This window comes from Chrysemys picta, chromosome 1 (assembly GCF_011386835.1).
Source record: "Chrysemys picta bellii isolate R12L10 chromosome 1, ASM1138683v2, whole genome shotgun sequence".
NCBI classification, from domain to species: domain Eukaryota; kingdom Metazoa; phylum Chordata; order Testudines; family Emydidae; genus Chrysemys; species Chrysemys picta.
Window position 1 is genome coordinate 24,048,428 of NC_088791.1, and position 21,901 is coordinate 24,070,328.

Genomic DNA, 21,901 nt, shown 5'->3' on the forward strand with positions numbered 1-21,901 from the left:
TTCGCTTAACATTGTTTCACTTAAAGTCGCATTTTTCAGCGTTAAGTGAGGAGTTACTGTACTCTATTATTCCTGTATATTTTGTATCTGTGTCCCATTGATTATCATCATTCCACCCGGTTTCTGTGATACCTATTATATCAATACAGTAGAACCTCAGAGTTACGAACACCAGAGTTACGAACTGACTGGTGAACCACACACCTCATTTGGAACCGGAAGTATGCAATCAGGCAGCAGGAGAGACCAAAAAAAAAGAAAAAAGAAAGAAAGAAAAAGCAAATACAGTAAAGTACTGTGTTAAACATGAACTACAAAAGTAAAGGGAAAGTTTAAAAAAAAGATTTAACAAGGTAAGGAAACTGTTCCTGAGCTTGTTTTATTTAAATTAAGATGGTTAAAAGCAGCACTTTTCTTCTGCATAGTAAAGTTTCAAAGCTGTATTAAGTCAATGTTCAGTTGTAAACTTTTGAAAGAACAACAGTAACGTTTTGTACAGAGTTACGAACATTTCAGAGTTACAACCTCTATTCCCAAGGTGTTTGTAACGCTGAGGTTCTACTGTATCCTCATTTAATACCAGGCACTCAAATTCACCCTCCTTAGACATCCACCAGAATGGTGAACTCACTCACCTCTGATTTTAACTGAGCAGGGTGGGAAATGATCTCATCTTCTTAGGCCTGCAAAGATATACCAACATCCAGTGCAGACTGTGGAGGGTCGCATGCTTATATCTTGTTTAAGCGAGCAACGACAGTCTGCCAAATCAAAGCATCAGAAAAGCTTTCTCTCTGTGGCTGTTGTGTGCACATGCCCTGTGTAGGAGTTCACATACCATAATGTGTGTTACCAAAATGGAGTGAATGATCTGTTGTTGTTTTTTAAAGTTGCCTAGATATATATTTACATGAGTGAATGAATGATTAGAGTGTCTGGCATCTCTTCACACTTTAAAAAATGGTTTAAATTTATGCTTACAGGGAGCAATTACTCTGCCATCTCCTTGTTCAACCACTTCCCTCAAGGATTATTTATTTTTCCTTTTTATCTTGTTGTTTATAAAACTTGCATAGAAAAGAATTTTACAAAGAAGAAAAAGATTGAGGCGGGAGGTGGGGAGGTGCAGGGGAAAACCCTGGAGGGCAAGATGGTGACTGGAGGCCCTGCAGCGTAGAGTGCTACGTGTCATGGTACTGAAAATTTCTTCAGTGAAACATAAATACCTCATTGTGGAGGATAAGATAGGAGTTCCTGCTGTATCCTTGCCAGAGTGTCTTTCGAAGCCTCTGAGTCAGCAGATATGGAGACAGATTTAGGGATAGACAGAGCCTTAACAAGAGATTTTTTTCTCTTAAAGGTTTATAAAAAGTAAGCAGACCTTTGCAAATGCAGTTCTATCTATATTTATGTTCCCAGGTTCTTATATGGCCCCATCCTCATAGCATTCTATTTTAGTCTGTATAGGTTTTATACCACCCTCATCACTAAAATATTTCAGGCACCTTCCCGTAGTGCATGAGGAGAGGCAACTAACATCTTTCCCATATGGTTTGTGCTCTCTTTCATCCTCTCCCCAGGGGAAAATTGTGTGTGCAGTGTAGTTTTTTGTTTTGGTAGGAGTTTTTGTTGTTGTTTGGATTTCTTTGATATAAGTACATGCTGATATGTTAGAGAAAGCAAGGTCCTTGCACTTGGAGCAGAAGGTGGTGAGGTTTGTGAATGTTTTGATTTAGCATACCGTGCCTCCCAAGTAATTTTTAAAAAGGACAATAATAATTGGTCACTTGCTGTCTCCCTTCCCAGCCTGTGCACACCCTTTCTGTGTGGCTGTGTTGTATCTGTATGAAGAGATTATTGTGGGAAATCTAAAATAAAGAAATGAGTTCAGCATTCAGTTCTGAATGCCCCTGGTCATTCTCCTGTGGGAGTGAGCCCCATAGCAAAGGTCCAACTCCTGTGAAACTTCTGTCTCCCAAACTCATGACCATCATCCATTGTTATGGTTCCAGTAAAATTGACATTGGAGATTATGGTCATGAATAGAGAAGCGATCTCTCAGGTAGCGCATAGCCAGTCCCATGGAGTGCTTTGAAAAGCACTAGTGAGACCTTGAATAGTTTTCAACTGGGAGCCATTGAAGTGACTGGAACACTTAGGGCAGTGGTTCTCAAACTTTTTGTATTGGTGACCCCTTTCACACAGCAAGCCTCTGAGTGCGACCCCTCTTGGGGAGAAATTAAAAACACATTTTTTATATTTAACCATGGGTTGCGACCCCTAGTTTGAGAACTAGTGACTTAAGGTATGTGTACACTGCAATTACACTCCTGTGGCTGGCCTGTGTCAGCTGACTCAGGCTGTAGGGCTTGGGCTAAGGGGCTATTTAATCGCGGTGTAGATGTTCTAGATCAGGGCTGCAGCCCAAGCTCTGGGACCCTCCCACCTCTCTGGGTCCTAGATCCCAGGCTGCTGCCAGAGCTCGAACTCTAACTGCAATTAAACAGCCCCTTAGCCTGAGTCCCGTGAGCCAGTCAGCTGGCACAGGCCAGCCACGGGTGTCTAATTGCAGTGTAGACCAGGGCCGGCTCCAGGGTTTTGGCCGCCCCAAGCAGCCAAAAAAAAAAAAAAAAAAAGCCGCGATCGTCATCTGCGGCGGCAATTTGGCGGAAGGTACTTCGCTCCGAGCAGGAGTGAGGGACCGTCCGCCAAATTGCCACCGAATAGCTGGACTTGCCACCCCTCTCTGGAGTGGCCGCCCCAAGCACCTGCTTGCCAAGCTGGTGCCTGGAGCTGGCCCTGGTGTAGACATACCCTGAGATGATTTTCATGCCACCCTGTATTGCTTACAGGACAGGCTGCAGTAGTGAGTGCTACTTTAAGGTGTCTACCTTCATTCCCAAGTGTGCGTTGTAATAATGGAGACTGCGGGTCAACAGCGATAGATAGTAGCAAATGTTCTTATGGTGATGGTTATTGGGGCATCCAGTAGCAGTTAGGTGAATTGTGACTTAGTAGTTGGTGGAAAGATGCCACTGACAGAGGGGAATGTCAGCGAGGAGGCAAATTCCACAAAGTACTTCCCTCTGACTTCTCTCAGTTCACCTTCATCCAATTGCTCTTTATTAGGTGTTGTGAAAGGGAGAGATGGTGCTGTATGCATCTGGTGTAAAGGAAGTATAGAACTAGACAATTTTTTTTCTTGCCTTTAATGATGATTTACAGCTAAATGAAAATCTATGTTTTACCTCTGAATAGTAAAAGTGTTTTTTAGGGCTAGCTCAAATAACAGCTGTAAATTTTAATTTTATCTCCTTTTTTATTTTTTCCCAAATTATATAGTGTATATTGCATAAGATAACAGTTTGCACTTTTATATAAAGTGCTTTCTCCCCCAAGGATCTCCACAGTGCTTGGAAAATATTGTGGCCCAGTCCTGCATGGGCATTGTTTCTGCACCTCCTATTGAAACCCATAGGAAGCCTGTACATGGAGGCCTGGTAGGGTGTCACCCTTGATTAATTATGCTTCACGATACCTCTGTGAGTTATTAAGTATTCATAGATTCTAAGGCCAGAAGGGACTATTGTGATCATCTAGTTTGACCTCCTGCATAACACAGGCCAGAGAATTTCACTCAGTGATTTCTTAATCAAGGCCATGCCTTCTATATGAGCTAGAGCGTATCTTTTAGAAAGACATGTAGGAATTTAAAGTGGCAAAGAGTCCACTGTATGCCTAGGTAAGTTGTTCCAATGGTTACTTACCCTCCTCGTTAAAATATTCCAGGTTATTTCTCATCTGAATTTGTCTAGCTTTGGGCTCCACCCATTAGCTCTTGTGATGCCTTTGTCTGCAATTTAAAGAGCCCTCTACTATCAGAAATCTTCTTCTCATATACGCACTTATAGATCATCATCCAGTAACCTTCTTTTGGACAAACTAAATACATGAACTTCTTTAATCAGTGAGGCAAGTTTTTCCAGACCTCATATCCTTCTTGTAGCTCTTTTTGGAACCATTGCCAGTTTGTCAACATCTTTTTAAAGTATGGACACCAAAACTGGACAAAGTATTCCAGGAGTGGTTTCACAAAGGCCATGTACTATAGTAATAACATCTTCCTACATCTACTCAATACTGCTCTTCTTATTCATGCAAGGGTCATATTTACACTTTTAGCCTCTGCATCACACTGGGAATGCACATTTAGGTGGTTAGCCAGATGGGTAAACTAAGGCACAAAAAACTAAAGGATTTATGCATGGCTATACGAGTCTGTATTAAAGCTGAGAAGATACTCTACAAGTCCTGACTCCTTGTCCATGGCTCTAACCATTTGCTTCCTCCTCATTGTGTATTTCAAAACAGAACTTTAAGTTTTTAACAGGATCTCTAGAAGTTATGGCAAAAAATGAAATGTGTGCAAAGGGTGTGGTTTTCTGGGAAAAGTTATTTAATCTGAAAAAATCAATTTAGGAAGCAGAATATCAAGAGGGTGCTTAGGGCAGAGAGAAATATAGTGGTTTAGAAGCATAAATATGAATAGAACTCAAGGAACATTATTCTAGTTAGTGAAATTTTTATTACAGAGCATCTCAGTGTAAAAAGTAATGTTCTTATGTCTTATCACACTAATATTCTGCACATTTATCTTGCTGAGCAGAGCCTAAATGTAAACTATAAATAACAAGTACTTTGAGATGGCTTTTCTGACTCAAGATAAAATTGAAAAATCAACCCGGTAGTTTTTTTTTTTTTAAAGAGTCCCGGTAGAAACGTAGCTGACTTTGTTCTTATTGCCCCGTTTCTCTCTTTTTTTGAAAGTGTACGGTGGCAATATCTGTATATGATTTTCTGTGTTTATATTCTGCTTTTCATATATTTAAATTTCAAGATGCTTGCCAATGTCCATATAAATATGATTGTTTTCTGTGTCACCACTACTGACTGCATAGACTGCTTACCAATCAGTAACAAGTATAAAAGCTTTCACCATAAACACTGTTTTCCACATACACGTTGCCAGACTACTGTAGAACAAGAAAAAGGCTATATCCTCTCGAACAGCAGCATTTACAGAGCTTTCTGCAGCTGGCACTGCCATGCGTCTTGGTATTAAGGATTATTCAAATGAGTACACTTTGTTCTGTTTAGGAACAAATAAAGCATATTCCCCTGACACTATCCCTGCTGGGTCCATGTGCAGAGCTCACTGTGCTGGAAGAATTAACTAGGATGGTTATGATAAGGTTTAAAACTGTATAGCTTGTGGGCTAGATTTTCAGAGGTGATGAGTACTCCTCAGCATCTATTGACTGGTTGTTGCATGTGCTCAGCGTGCCCATAAATCAGGCTCTGCTTCTTTATGGCCAGGTCTCGCATGGGACTGCAAGCATTCTGGGATGTTCTGAGCCACCTTAGACTCCCAGTGAAGTTATGGGAGCTGAGGGCACTCAGCCCCAATCTAGACTGGGCCAGCAGTGCCTTAAAGGCTACTCCCAGAGTGACATTGCTGCCTGGGGAGATCCCGCTCACTCTCCTAGCCACAGTATGAGTGCCTGCTACGAATAGGGGGCAAAACAGGGAAATAATTCACACAGAAGAGACTAGTAGTGTCCTATCCAGACACTCCTTCAAAAACGTCAGGCCCCAGTGTATCTCTCCCCAACCCGTGGTCACTGTCACATGTTCTGCGGGAAGTGGAACAGGAGCTTCCAGCCCCCACAAGCTCCAGTAATGGTGCAAGGAAGTGAGGTCCAGTTAGCACCATCCCATACCACACCCTTCACACACACTTTTATGCTGGTTGTTTGGTCCCCCCACTTTAGGGTTACCATACGTCCGGATTTTCCCGGACATGTCCGGCTTTTTGGACTCCAAATCCCCGTCCGGGGGGAAATCCCAAAAAGCCGGACATGTCCGGGAAAATCGGACATCTGGCCGGGGGCTCGGGGCCTGGCCGGCGGTGCCGGGCCGGGGGCTCGGCCGGCGGTGCTCGGGGGGGGCCCGGGGCCGGGCGGCTCGGCCGGCGGCTCGGGTGCCGGGCCGGGGGCTCGGCCGGCGGTGCTCGGGGGGGGGGGGGGCCCGGGGCCGGGCGGCTCGGCCGGCGGTGCTCGGGGGGGGGCCCCGGGGCCGGGCGGCTCGGCCGGCGGTGCTCGGGGGGGGGGGGCCGGGGCCGGGCGGCTCGGCCGGCGGTGCTCGGGGGGGGGGGGGGCCGGGGCCGGGCGGCTCGGCCGGCGGTGCTCGGGGGGGGGGGCCGGGGCCGGGCGGCTCGGCCGGCGGTGCTCGGGGGGGGGGGGCCCGGGGCCGGGCGGCTCGGCCGGCGGTGCTCGGGGGGGGGGCCCGGGGCCGGGGGCTCGGCCGGCGGTGCTGGGGGGGCCCGGTGCCGGACCGGGCCGGGGGGCTCGGCCGGCGGCTCGGGTGCCGGGCCGGGTGCCGGCGGTGCTCGGGGGGGCCCGGTGCCGGGCCGGGCCGGGGGGCTCGGCCGGCGGCTCGTGTGCCGGGTGCCGGGCCGGGTGCCGGCGGTGCTCGGGGGGGCCGGGGGCCGGGCCGGGAGCTCGGCCGGCGGTGCCGGGCCGGGCCGGGGGCTCGGGGGACGGGCTGGGGACCTGCGGTGCCGGGGGTGGGCCGCGCCTCCTCCCCCCCACCCCCCTCACACACACACACCCCCTTACCTGCGTCAGGCTTCCCGCGACTCAAATGTTCGCGGGAAGCAGGGGAGGGGGCGGAGACTTTGGGGAGGGGGCGGGGCTGGGGGCGGGGCTGGGGCCCCTTTAAAGTGTCCTCCTTTTGGAGGCACTAAATATGGTAACCCTACCCCACTTCCTGTTCTTCTCTCTTGCTGCCTCTCCCTGCCCCCATGGCTCCTTTCCCTCCCACCTCTACTTTCTCCCCGCCCGCCAATGTCATGCTTACCCTTCCTTCCTCTTTTCCACCTAGCACCTTCTGCCATGAACACATAAAAGAAAAAAATGGGGCTAACAGGTCACAGGTCCACCAAGACCTGGATCATTCCGTTTGTATATTGTGTGCTTTTGCCTTGCCCTTTGATGGTTGCCTTTAAAGATTTTAAGCTCTTCAGAGCTGGGACTGTCGTCTGTGGCTGTGCATTGCTTAGCAAAGTGAGGCCCTGATCCGATTTTGAGGCCTTCGGGTGCTACCGTAATTATGTCAATAATAATATTCACTGGGACTGGCCAAATTCTGAATCACTTCCTCCGGCAGTTGATATTTTGATATATGGATTGATGTGATGAAGAGGCTAAACTTATATGCTTGGGACCATCCATCCCACTGTTTTAAATATACACACGCAGACAAAGATTTCTCTGCTAAATTTTCCATGCTAGGTGATTGTTCTTTTGAGGCTCAGGGATGAACTCGAATGCACTAAACCTAATTTGTCATATATTAAGTGGAAGCAGCATAACAGTCAAAGGGAATCCAATGGTGGGTCCTTCATTTAAGCATCAGCATAGTCCTTATAAGTCGTGTTATTAAAATGTGGTTTAAGATGCAGAATTTGTTTTGAAAATATTAATGGAGATTACATGGTGATTCATTAACATTTTTGCATTTGACTATTGATTGGAAGGATGCAAACATGCAACAATAATTTTCCCACTGAGAAATGGCAGAGTTGTAATCAGCTTCATCTTCCTCATTCTGTGGTTGCTATGTGATATGAGACTGCACCTCCAGTTACCGTTGAGATTTGTTCTGTGGTTTTAAGGTCAGACGTACAATTAGCCAGAGTCTTTGTTACCGGCAGCTAAATGTATTATTAATCTTTTCACACCCTTCAGAGCATTTATGAAAAGAGTCACTACTAAATGAAGCTTCAGACAATTCATTATCTTTGTTGTCTAATGCGGTCCTGCAGGAACACTGGGGAACTGGCCAGCATGCTGAATTAGCCTTGATCCATGACCTATATAATCATTCGAATTTTGTAAATAAATAGTTCAGGGCCAAAACCTGACTCCTGATGGCAGTACATCGCCAGAAAAAGGATTACAAGAGACTCATTCAATGTACTGCACATTTGCCACAGTTGGATTTTTAGGATGTAAGCAAAGTTGTTGAAAATTGCACAAAGGATATTCTCTGCGGAGGCACGGACACTGGTGCAGCTGCTTTCTGCAACTTTGAAGTGGAAGAGATCACTGTCATATTTCAGTGCACTGGTGCACAGTTTTGCAGGCACATCACATTGTGCAAATAATAAAGCTATAGCTAGTAATTAAGTTCTTACTCCAAACTTGTAATTACTGTTTATGCCACTAATTATTCCCACGTAGCACAAAGAATTATGGATATGAGCAGTTCTGAATTTTCTCATTTTGTTCAACTGTGAGTTCTCCTGCATGTCTACTCTGTATTGCCCAATGCAGAGGTTTGTAGTGTGTCATACCTCTGGAATGTAGTTCTCTTCTGTTGCAAGAAAATATGTGGGATAGCAGGAGTTGAGACTGATACAATTTCAAGAACTTTTATGTTTAACATGTTACTAGGGCAAAATATTGTTTCAGGCTACATACAGATTTCCATACAAATATGAAAGCCTGAAAGTTTGACTGGAAACCACTAATGAATTTTAGCTGCCGTTCTCTCTCTGTCTGCATGCCACAGTTCCCTTTGGGTGATGGTGGGCTGTGGGTAACTCAGCTTGAAAAAATGATATGTTTTAAAAGATGGTGTGTAGAGTTCATATTGGCGTGATACTTCCTTTCTACTTAGATTGTAATACTCTGTAGATCAGGGACTGTCTCTTTGTACAGCACCTAACATGATGGGGCTTGGATCTCAGCTAGGGCCTCTAGGAGCTATTGAAATATATACAATACTAGTGTGTATTCAGTGTGACCATTCAGTTAGAGCTACGATATTCCCTCCACAAGACCGTAAAGCTACTTCTTCGTTGATTACCATCTGTCTATTGAAGAATTTAAAAAATAAGCATAGGACCAATCCTGTGTGGTGCCAAGCAATCTCCATTTATATTGGTTTCAATAGCAGTGTTCCTTGCTGGATTGAGCTCCAAAGTCTGGCAGGGATCTGTTTACTAGGATCAAGATATGGGGTTTATTTTGGCTGGATCTGCTTTTCTTCTGAAATGTTTCAAATATTTTCAGTTTGGGAGGCTCATGCTTTTCTAACTTCTAACTTTCAGTGGAGTCGTTTATGTTTGGTCTGATGTTAGCTGTTATGGTGGTGATAACAGTGATAGAAAAGCCAAACTGTTCCATATTTTTCATCTGTCCTATTTCTAATGTGCCAGACAACTGCTAAATAGTTAATTTATTAGATGTCATTAAAAGCAATTTTCCCAAAAAAGTAACATCCTTGCTTACAGATGATTTCCCTAAACTAAAAAGCCCATCCAAAACAATGTATAAATTAGGGCTGTCAAGCAATTAAAAAAATTAATTGCGATTAATCACACTTTTAAAGAATAATAGAATACAATTTATTTAAATAGTTTTGGATGTTTTCTACATTTTCAAATATATTGATTTAAATTACCACACAGAATAGAAAGTGTCCAGTGCTCACTTTATATTATTATTTTTATTACAAATATTTGCACTGTAAAAAACAAAATAAATAGTATTTTTCAATTCACCTAATACAAATAATGTTGTGCAATCTCTTTATCATGAAAGTTGAACTTACAAATGTAAAATTATGTAAAAAAACTGCACTCAAAAATAAAACAATGTAAAACTTTAGAGCCTACAAGTCCACTCAATCCTACTTCTTGTTCAGCCAATCGCTCAGACAAACAAGTTTGTTTACATTTGCAGGAGGTAATGCTGCCTGCTTCTCGTTTCCAGTGTCACCTGAAAGAGAACAATGGGTGTTTGCCTGGCACTGTTGTAGCCAGCGTCGCAAGATATTTATGTGCCAGATGTGCTAAAGATTCATATGTCCCTTCATGCTTCAACAACCATTCCAGAAGACATGTGTCCATGCTGATGACCGGTTCTGCTCGATAACAATCCAAAGCAGTGCAGACCAACGCAAATGCATTTTCATCATCTGAGTCAGATGCTACCCGCAGAAAGTTGAATTTCTTTTTTGGTGGTTTGGTTCTGTAGTTTCCATATCAGAGTGTTGCTCTTTTAAGGCTTCTGAAAGCATTCTCCACACCTCATCCCTCTCAGATATTGGAAGGCACTTCAGATTCTTAAATATTGGATCAAGTGCTGTAGCTATTTTAGAAATCTCACATTGGTACCTTCCTTGCGTTTTGTCAAATCTGCAGTGAAAGTGTTCTTAAAATGAACAACATATGCTGGATCATCATCCGAGACTGCTATAACATGAACTATATGGCAGAGTGAGGGTAAAACAGAGCAGGGGACATACAATTCTCCCCCCAAGGAGTTCAGTCACAAATTTAATTAACACATTTTTTTAACGAGCGTCATCAGCATGGAAGCATGTCCTCTAGAATGGTGGCCGAAGCAGGAAGGGGCATACGAATATTTAGCATATCTGGCATGTAAATACCTTGCAGTGGCGGCTACAAAAGCGCCATGCAAATGCCTGTTCTGACTTTCAGGTGACATTGTAAATAAGAAGCGGGCAGCATTATGTCCCATAAATGTAAACAAACTTGTTTGTCTGAGCAATTGACTGAACAAGAAGTAGGACTGAGTGGACTTGTAGGCGCTAAAGTTTTACATTGTTTTGGTTTTTTGAATGCAGTTATGTAACAAAAAAAATCTACATTTGTAAATTGCACTTTCATGATAAAGAGATTGCGCTACAGTATTTGTATGAGGTGAATTGAAAAAAACTATTACTTTTATCATTTTTACAGTGCAAACATTTGTAATAAAAATAATAATATAAAGTGAGCACTGTACACTTTGTATTCTGTGTTGTAATGGGAATCAATATATTTGAAAATGTAGAAAAACATCAAAAATATTTAATACATTTCAATTGGTATTCTATTGTTTAACAGTGCGATTAAAAGTGCGATTAATTTTTTAAATCACGATTAATTTATTTTAGTTAGTCGTGTGAGTTAACTGCGATTAATTGACAGCTCTCGTATAAATCCAGTTTAGGACAGATGTATCAGTCAGTCAAAATAATCTGCTCATGATCTAAGCACCCTGCACTGTAGGGAAGTAGATGGGAGTTAAGAGTGCTCAGCTCATTGAATATTACACCCAAATTAAGCCCTTTTCTGTGTGCTGTGTTTTGGTTTGGTTTTTTTGGGGGTGGGGGGGATAGGTAGCATTTCAGTGAAATACCAGTACACACTGCTGGCACCTGTAACGTGCTTTTTAAATCACTGCAACTGATTTATTCATATCAAAACGTCATATTGCTTTGTAAATTTACAATAATTTCAAAATAAAAAGGATTGCATAATGTTTGTTGGCCTACATTTAAGCCTGTTGTGTTGATGCTGTTTTAGTTATAGAAAGAGATGAATGAAATAGATGAAGTTGAATGAAATTAAATTAATCTTAACACCCTCTAAGTTTCTTTTTAAAATCAGTGAGTGTTACATTATGTAATCAGGATTTATGTACTACTGCCTAGCATAGACGTATGTAGAGCAAAATGCCCATATACTGGTGCCTCTGCAGCAGGTACCTCCCCACTGAATTGCTTGCAAGTGTGGCTTAGTGGGAAGAACTGTAAACTGGGAATCAGGTCTGCATTCTAGTTCTAACTCTGCTTTTGACTTGCTGTGTGTGAGTTTGGGCATGTCATGTTTGGGCATGATGCTCCAAATCCCATCAAAGTCAATGGGAATCTTTCCATTAATTTCAGTAAGAGCTGGGCTGCATCTGTAACCTATTTGTTACCTCCTTTTCCCCATCTGCAGTTCCCCAGTTCTAATTTGTTAAAAGTGACAAATTGGCAGCGTGGAGGCCAGTAAATAAATTCAGTATTGTTTAACACTTATAGTTTTCATTCTTCTAAAAGCACCGCTGCATTTCTCTACCTGCTGAATGAAAATTCTGAAGTATGTAATTAGACACAGTAGTTAAACTTGCAGATATATTCAGAGAGGACAGAATGCAAACTACAAAAGGATTTATGGCTGGTCTACTGACTCCTGTGGGGATGCACCAGTACTAATGAGGCAGAATGTGGTGAAGTATAATCTTTCTGTTAGCAAAAGCTTTCCCCTTTAGCCTGGAAAGCTGAAAAGTTAAAGGAGACCTCTGTGATCTACTCAGAATTTTGATTCTCTAGTGTCTACTTTTTCCCTCTTGCACAATATGTGAACAAGGTGATACTCAGTCATATGAAAGTGCACTGAATACATAAAAAGAAATAAACCTCATGTTCTTAATCCTGAAAGGTTCTGAGCACCCTCAACTCCAAAGGAAGTAACGGTGCTGAGCAGTTTGCAGGATTAGGCCCTACAAAATGAACACGTGGAACTGGCTGCAGCAGGAGATTATCAGGGGAAGTACTGAGGTTGGATTTTTAAAAGATAGTTTTAAGACTATTTTAATAAAATATATAGCCATGCCAGTTAATAATAATTAAATTGTTACTGTGTGAACTAATCATATACATTAGGTAAGGAAGGAATCCCCACCACAGGCACTGACTTTTTTTTTGCTGGCAGCTGCTTTTGGAGTCAGGGGTGAGAAGAGGCGGGACGGGGCCTTGGGGGAAGAGGTAGAGTGGGGTCGGGAAGAGGTAGAGCGAGGGAAGGGCCTTGGGGGAAGAGGCAGAACAGGGACAGGAAGAGGCGCAGTGCTGGTGGGGCCACGGGGGGAAGAGGCGGAGTGGGGGTGGGGCCTCGGGGCAGAGTGCAGATGGGGCCACAGACCAGGCACTGGTGGCTCTCCCACTTCTCGGGAGCTCCTGGCAGCGGCACTCCAAAGGGGGCGGGCCAGCTCGCCTCCAAAGGGAGGCGCGTCACATGCGGCATTTCTTGCCCCCTCCCCAGCCTCTTATACCCACCACACATGCTGTGGCTCGTGAGTGCTGAGCACTCCTATTTTTTTTGGTGGGTGCTTGAGCCCCAGAGCACCCATGGAGTCAGTGCCTATGGTCCTCACCACCACTCCTGCAGGTGGGTTGCAGTACTTCCTGGGTGTATTATGGTTTCCTCTGAAAAATCTCCTATTGGTCACTTCTAGAAGTGGGAGTCCAGTCAATTCAGAGGGTAATGTAACTTGGTATGGTAAATCTTTTATTCTCTGAAGAATATAAATGGTAGTGTAAATAGGGGAAACTGCCCGAAGTGGAGAAACAATACTACAAATACGGTGTTTAAAAAATTGTATTAGCTGAGTGTGTCATCGAGCAGCACAGAACTGTCCCTTGTGATGAGAGATTTGGGCAATGAGTATTACATAAGAACATAAGAACAGCTGTACCGGGTCAGACCAAAGGTCCATCTAGCTCAGTATCCTGTCTACCAACAGTGGCCAATGCCAGATGCCCCAGAGGGAGTGGACCAACAGGCAATGATCAAGTGATCACTCTCTTGCCATCCATCTCTATCCTCTGACAGACAGAGGCTAGGGACACCCTTCCTTACCCATCCTGGCTAATAGCCATTAATGGACTTAACCACCATTTAGTTGAATAAACCACTGAATTTATCCAGTTCTCTTTTAAATGCTGTTATAGTCCTAGCCTTCACAACCTCCTCAGGTAAGGAGTTCCACAAGTTGACTGTGCGCTGCGTGAAGAAGAACTTCCTTGTATTTGTTTTAAACCTGTTGCCTATTAATTTGATCTGGTGACCCCTAGTTCTTGTATTATGGGAATAAGTAAGTAACTTTTCCTTATCCACTTTCTCTACATCATTCATGATTTCATATACCTCTATCATATCCCCCCTTAGTCTCCTCTTTTCCAAGCTGAAGAGTCCTAGCCTCTTTAATCTCTCCTCATATGGGACCCGTTCCAAACCCCTAATCAGTTTAGTTGCCCTTTTCTGAACCTTTTCTAGTGTCAGTATATCTTTTTTGAGATGAGGAGACCACATCTGTACGCAGTATTCGAGATGTGGGCGTACCATCGATTTATATAAGGGCAATAATATATTCTCAGTCTTATTCTCTATCCCCTTTTTAATGATTCCTAACATCCTGTTTGTTTTTCTGACCGCCTCTGCACACTGCGCGGACATCTTCAGAGAACTGTCCAAGATCTTTTTCCTTACTTGTTGTAGCTAAATTAGCCCCCATCATATTGTATGTAAAGTTGGGGTTATTTTTTCCAATGTGCATTACTTTACATTTATCCACATTAAATTTCATTTGCCATTTTGTTGCCCCATCACTTAGTTTTGTGAGATCTTTTTGAAGTTCATCACAGTCTGCTTTGGTCTTAACTATCTTGAGCAGTTTAGTATCATCTGCAAACTTTGCCACCTCACTGTTTACCCCTTTCTCCAGATCATTTATAAATAAGTTGAATAGGATTGGTCTGAGGACTGACACTTGGGGAACACCACTAGTTACCCCTCTCCATTCTGAGAATTGACCATTAATTCCTACCCTTTGTTCCCTGTCTTTTAGCCAGTTCTCAATCCATGAAAGGACCTTCTCTTTTATCCCATGACAACTTAATTTATGTAAGAGCCTTTGGTGAGGGACCTTGTCAAAGGCTTTCTGGAAATCTAAGTACGCTATGTCCACTGGATCCCCTTGTCCACATGTTTGTTGACACCTTCAAAGAACTCTAATAGATTAGTAAGACACGATTTCCCTTTACAGAAACCATGTTGACTATTGCTCAACAGTTTATGTTTTTCTATGTGTCTGACAATTTTATTCTTAACTATTGTTTCGACTAATTTGTCCGGTACCGACGTTATTGAGTGTGCTATTGATGATAACAGTAATTCTATTTTTGGTCTGTTGTGACCAACTATCACAGAAGAGCTATTAGGGAACACTGTTACATTACTACTCATTATTTCAGAACTACTTTAGAGTCTGCTAGTATTTCCACAGTAAACCTATTTCCAAGGGTTTATGACTTGGCATTAAAAATGTGTATCTCAGCAAAAAGACATTTATGCATTTAGCCATTTCAGAAATTACACGGATGGAAGCAGAAGTTCACCAATACAGTATCACATGAGTCAATCCAAGCGAATGCGTAAGCTCTTCAAGTCCGGAATGGTCTCTTGCTATAGGCCCCAATCCTTATTGAACCTCTGGCCCCTACTGTTTGCTATAATTATGTAGGTTTAGGAAGGAGGAAGGACAGTCTAGCGGTGAATCCCTTGCCTGGTACTTGAGAGACCTGAGTTTGATTACCTGCTCTGCCACAGACTTCCTTTGTAACCTTGGGCAAATCCCTTAGTGCTTCTGTGTCTCATTTCCCCATCTGCAAAATGGGAATAATAGCACTTCCCTACCTGGTGGGGTCCTGTGAGAAGAGACATTAAAATTTGTGAGGTACTCTGGTAATGAGTGCCATATTAGCACCTTACATAAGGAAGGTGGTTCCAACTGCTATTTGATGTTCAGTCATAAAATACTGAAAGTTAGATGTAGGAAACACTGGCATGTTTAGTTAGGGCACAGTCCTGTGGTATTCTGCAAGTGGAACTCCTGGTTCCATGGACAGTGTGTTTGCGGGATCAGACCAACGTGGTTTCAGAACAGAAAGAAAAAATATCTTTGACTCATTTAGTACATCCCAGTCACAGAAGCAGGCTGGGGAAAAACCCTGCTGCAGGGATGGTGATATTATACAGCAGAATTTAATGCTACTTAAATTCTGGCTAATTTTTCTAATCCAAATCCAGCTCAAGAGGGAAAAAAAGCAGACCAGAAAACATCCGTGGACACATAAAATAGCTTGTAGGTCAAAGTCCCTACTGATTCCATTGTACTTAGTGACACAATAGGCTGGAATCATTATGAGCCAATGGGTTTATAAGCACTCTCTGGAAATTAGCTAAATCTGGATTAATATAACTGACCATAACAGCTCAGATATAGCCTGTTGGGTAAATAATTTCTGTTTGAAAAATACCAGACAATCTATTTGCATAATCACCTTTCTTAGGGCTTGTCTATACTTACGCGCTGGTTCGGCGTCAGGCAATCGAACTTCTGGGTTCGATTTATCGCGTCTTGTCTGGACGCGATAAATCGCACTCAGAAGTGCTCCCCGTCGACTCCGGTAATCCTGCTCACCGCGAGGAGTACGCGGAGTCGACAGGGGAGCCTGCCTGCCGGGTCTGGACCGCGGTAAGTTCGAACTAAGGTACGTCGACTTCAGCTACGTTATTCACGTAGCTGAAGTTGTGTACCTTAGTTCGATTTGGGGGTTTAGTGTAGACCAAGCCTTAAAGAAAAGGGGATGTTTCTCCCTTGTATTGGGATGCACTAACCCAGCTTCCTTAAAGCATCCTTTTGGTCTGGCATGAAATGGGAGCTGTCTGGGATATAGTAACATTTTTAAAAAAAATGCAGCTAAAAATGCAAACACAGTAGACCCATCAGGTGCAATTGAAAAGCAAAGCAATCCGAAGTTAAACCTAACACTATGGGTGAAATCCAGACTCCAGTTAAGTCAATGGCAAAACTCCCATTGACTTCAATGTCTTTGTTGCAATGAGCCTAATTCTGTCAGGTGCTGAGATCTGCTGAGAGTTGCCGAGCACCTTTTTCTTCCATTGACTTCAGTGGGAAATTAACCTCTCAGGACCAGACCCTAAGTGTTGGGATCAGTGTATAATGGTTTGTACCATATGTGTTGTCATACAGTGGGATGGGTAATTCTGCTGGCGCTATGATACTAAAGTGATGGGTGCACTAGAAATACCCTAGACAGATGCTGAGGGAGTATTAATGAATGTTCAGAGCACAGTGTGGGATTAGCTTTAAAGCCTTGCTAGTATTTGTTACTGTGGAATCTACCATAATAACAAAACTTTCTTTTCCTTCTCTACTCACTCTTTTCAGCTCCCAGACTGAGTCACTGGTACCAGGTGTCTCTATGGGAGTGGTGGGGGTGGAATCACTCTGTAGCTGCTATTTCAGCTTATATTCTGTAGCCCTCGTCCCCCTTGTCCAGATTCCTCTGACAGTGCCCCATTCCCAGCTACCCCAGGGCATAGCAATGACCCTGCAGCTCTCTGGAGGTGTGCACCCCCTGTGCTGGCCCACAGGATCCTGCCTCTCCTCTCCCCTGGTGCAAGGGTTCTGCTGTTTTGGGGAGTTCACTTCCCCCACAGAGGAGAATTCAGGATTTGGGTCACTGTGTTTGAATTGGTATTTTCAGCATTAACTCTGCTGAAGATGCTTGTACTATCTTTTTCTTTTCCAAAGGCTGAATATTAAGTATGTCAAGTCCTACTACTAATACAGTGATTACAAATAAACAGCATGTAACTGCTGAGTGCTTTCACAGGGGAAACAAGTCAGAGTGCTTAAAATAGTGTTTATCAATTTTCTCTTTGTTGCTTTTTTCTCTACACAAACGTGCAGGCTTATTTATCCCTCATGGAGTCTGTGCCCTGTAGTTTTATATTGTTACAGGTTTATGAAGTCTATTGTCAGGAATATTGTCTATTATTGTCAGGAACCAGAACTTACATTTGGCTTGCAAACAGCAGGGTTCCTACCTTACACCGGGTAAGTATGGAGTTAAAGTCCATATACACTGAATCCAGATTCACTGATCTCTAACAAACAACTTTACCGGCTTTAGCATACATATTTTATAGACCCTCAGAATGAAATTGAAAAAACTACTCTTGCAGGGAACCTCAACCAAGTCTTGTCATTAAAATGATGCCTTTTCAAAGTGGTGGGTCATAGCTGAGCTGGTACAGTAATATGTGTTTTTTACATTTGATTTGTTTTAAGATTCTGAAACTTTCTCTTTTTATCTCTTGCTTGTTTATATTTCTTTATATATATATACACACACACATATGTACACTTATAAAATTAAACTTAACATATAATGGACACAGTCCTTTAAGTCACATCAAGCAAAACTCCCATTGATAGAGGGAGCTATGTCTGAGTAAGGAGTACATGACTGAAGTCAGCATCTTTGTAATATATTTTCCAGTTCACTGGTGAGATACCCACTAGCTGTAGGTGCAAATACCAATATTTGGCAGCAAAAGAACAGATTTCTATATGAAAGTTGAGAAGATTGCTAGAACACCTTTTTATTTTATAATAAAATAATAATAATATAAAGAAAAAAGAGTGGCATAATAGTATAATAATTAGAGGCTATAGGGTATAATAACGATAATAGAAGACTGTTTATTAGAAATTGCTTCTTTCTAGGTCCTGGATTAAACTAGCTATGCTCTGCCAGTTCAAAGTTAAAAAACCATAAACATCTGTCTGCAGTGCATCTGTCTGCAGTTTAATCTCACTGTGATGGGTTGAATCACAGAAACCACCTTGGGAGCTGCCAACTGATGTGCCAAGACTACTTCTGCCCCTTCTTTCCCTGCCAGCTTGGGACCCCAGCACCCTGTCTTGCTGAGCCAGACACTCCCGTCTGCTCTAACAGAGACCCAGGGTCTGAATTACTTGTCCCAAAGCTGCAGACTTGACTGAAAGCAGCTAACAGAAGTGTTCTTATCTTTAACACTCAGATGCCCAACTCCCAATGGGGTCTAAACCCTAAATAAATCCATTTTACCCTGTATAAAGCTTATACAGGGTAAACTCATGAATTGTTCACCCGCTATAACACTGATAGAGAGATATTCACAGCTGTTTGCCCCCCCCCAGGTATTAATACATACTCTGGGTTAATTAATAAGTAAAAAGTGATTTTATTAAATACAGAAAGTAGGATTTAAGTGGTTCCAAGTAGTGACAGACAGAACAAAGTGAATTACCAAGCAAAATAAAATAAAACACACAAGTCTGAGTCTAATACAGTAATACAACTGAGTACAGGTAAAAATCTCACCCTGAGAGATGTTTCAAGAAGTTTATTTCACAGACTGCACGCCTTCCTAGTCTGGGCACAGTCCTTTCCCCGGTACAGCCCTTGTTCCAGCTCAGGTGGTAGCTAGGGGATTCCTCATGATGGCTGCCTCCTTTGTTCTGTTCCACCCATTTATATATCTTTTGCAATTGTCCTGGTTAATGGGAGTCATCAAGATTCCAAACCACCATTAATGGCCCACGCTTTGCATAATTACAATAGGCATATTTCATATTTCTAGTTTCAGATACAAAAATGGTACATTTATACAAATAGGATGATCACACTCAGTAGATTATAAGCTTTGTAATGATACCTTACAAGAGACCTTTTGTATGAAGCATATTCCAGTTACTTTAGCATATTTTTATAAAATCATATAGAGTGCAACATCACACTCACATTAAGCGATTAATCTCACATTTAATTAATCTTAGTTAATTTGATTAATTTCACATGTTCCCTAGAATTCTTTCATTGGGCAATGCGTTTTGTTCCCCCAGCCATGCATAACTTGGGTTCAAATTGCTAAATGTTCAGCTTCTGTGACAAGTCAGGGCCACAGGGCACAGGCACAGGAGTCCCACAGCCTTGGCCACCCAAGGCTGTGGGACTCCAGACTAGATCCCAGCTCCCTTTGGTCCTCCAACAGTGAAACTGCTGATGGAACTTTGCCACCCATCCAGAAATCCTTCACTGTCTTTCCATCTGCTTATGTAGGAGGTTTCCAATTTGCAGAGGGTGAACCCAAATAAGTTGACAGCTTCAAGGTGAGTATTCACTTGCCCACAAGTCCCACTGGTTTGAGTGGGGAGAGAGACACAATGATAGGCAGAGCAGGCATCATCTCAATCCTGTCCTGTGCAGTGAAATCCCACAGAACTTGTGTGAGATGATCATGACAATGAAGCTGTGGATGTGATCTGCTCCCTCTGCTTCCCCCAAAGCATAATTCACTTGTACCCTTTGCTCATGGAAGTAGGAGGGGATGGTCTGGCTCCAAAAAGGAACACTTTAGGATTAGTAGTCCCCTCCTTTCTGAGTTCCTGGCATTTTTTTGTATATAATCCGCATCATGGGTTATGGTGTCACCAGGATCTGTCCATGGAGTTATTTATCTGCAATTCAGTTCCCCATTGGTTAGTCTCTCTCTACTCCATCTTCTGTGATGCTGAATGATTCTGATTATTTGGGGTCAGCTCACCAGCTGGTGTAAATTGGTGACGTGCCAGTGAAATCATTGGGGTTTTGATAGGGTTGCCAACTTTCTAATCGCACAAAACTGAACACCCCTGCCCGGCCCCTTCCCTGAGGCCCCACCCCTTCCCCAAGGCCCCAACCATGCTTACTCTGTCCCCCTCCCTCTGTCGCTCACTCTACCCACCCTCCCTCACTTTCACTGGGCTGGAACAGGGGGTTGGTGTGTGGGAGGGGGTGAGGGCTCCAGCTCGGGGTGCAGGCTCTGGGGTGGGGCCAGGGCTGAGGGGTTTGTGGGGCAGGAGAGGGTTCTGGGCAGGGGCAGGGGGTTGGGACGTGGGGGGGTGAGGGCTATGGCTGGGGGTGTGAGCTCTGGGGTGGGGCTGGGGATGAGGGGTTTTGAGTGTAGGAGGGGGTTCAGGGCTGGGGCATGGGGTTGTGGTGTGAGGGGGTGTGGGCTCCGGGAGGGAGTTTGGATGTGGGAGGGGACTCCGGGCTGGGGCAAGGGGTTGGGGTGCAGTGTTCCGGTAGCACTTACTGTGGCTGCCAGGTCCCTGCAGCTCCTAAGCCAGGGGTCGGCAACCTATGGCACGCGTGCCAAAAACAGCACACAAGCCGATTTTTAATGGCATGCTGCTGCCTGCCGGGGTCCCGCTCAGCCCCCTGCCGAACCGCCCTCCCCCGCCTCTTCCCCCAGCGTGCTGCATGGAGCCCCGCCTCCTCTCTCTCCCTGCTGCCGATGGCCCTTGCGAAGGAGGGGTGAAGAGCAGCCCCAGCGCCCTTGCTGCTCAGACCGGTAAGGAGGCGGGGAAGAGAGGCAGGAGCGGGGCCTTGGGGAAGGGGGTAGGAGCGGGGCGTATCCCTCCAGACCCCTGCCGTGAGCCGCTCAGGGCAGGGGGCTGGGAGCACCCCCCTGATCTCAGCTCACCCCCCCAGCCCTCTGCCCTGAACCCTGCACCCCCCTTGCACCTCATCCCCCTGCATCCCCCCCATGACCCCATCCCTGATTCCTGCACCCTCCACACATACCCAACCCCCTCACACCCCATGCCCTGACTCCTGCACCCCTCACATGCCCCCAGCCCTCTGCCCTGACCCCTGTACCCCCTTGCACACCAGCCCTCTGCATCCCCCCCACAACCCCATCCCTGACTCCTGCACCCTTCACACGTACCCAGCCTCCCCCACGCCCTCCTGCCCTGACTCCTGCACTCCCCACACCCCCAGCTCTGACTCTTGCAACCCCCACATCCCCACCCCCCACCCTGAGCACCAGGTTGGCAGAGGGCTGAGCGGGGCCAGCAGCCGGGACCCTGGCTGGCAGGAGCCAGCGGATGGAACCCCAGACCGGCAGCGGGCTGAGCTGCTCAGCCCACTGCTGGTCTGGGGTGCCGGCCCCACTCAGCCCGCTGTCGGTCTGGGGTCCCGGCCCCCGGCCCCGCTCAGCCCGCTGCCAGTCTGGGGTTCTGGCTGCCAGCCCCTTGCCAGCTGGGGTTCTGGCTGCAGACCCCACTCAGCCCGCTGCCAGCTGAGGTGAACGGAACCCCAGGCTGGCAGCGGGTTGAGCAGGCTGGCAGCTTAAGATCAGCATTTTAATTTAATTTTAAATGAAGCGTCTTAAACATTTTGAAACCCTTGTTTACTTTACATACAACAGTATGTTGTATTTTATATAGACTTGTAGAGAGAGACCTTCTAAAAAATGTTTAAATGTATTACTGGCACGCGAAACCTTAAATTAAAGTGACTAAATGATGACTCGGCAAACCAC

At 44.6% G+C, this 21,901-nt stretch overlaps 1 protein-coding gene across 9 annotated transcripts in view; it reads left to right on the forward strand.

The window, feature by feature from the left end:
• MAGI2 (membrane associated guanylate kinase, WW and PDZ domain containing 2) overlaps positions 1-21,901 on the forward strand; it is a 1,106,753-nt gene that overhangs the window by 36,338 nt on the left and 1,048,514 nt on the right. The gene's annotated exons all lie outside the window — the stretch shown is intronic.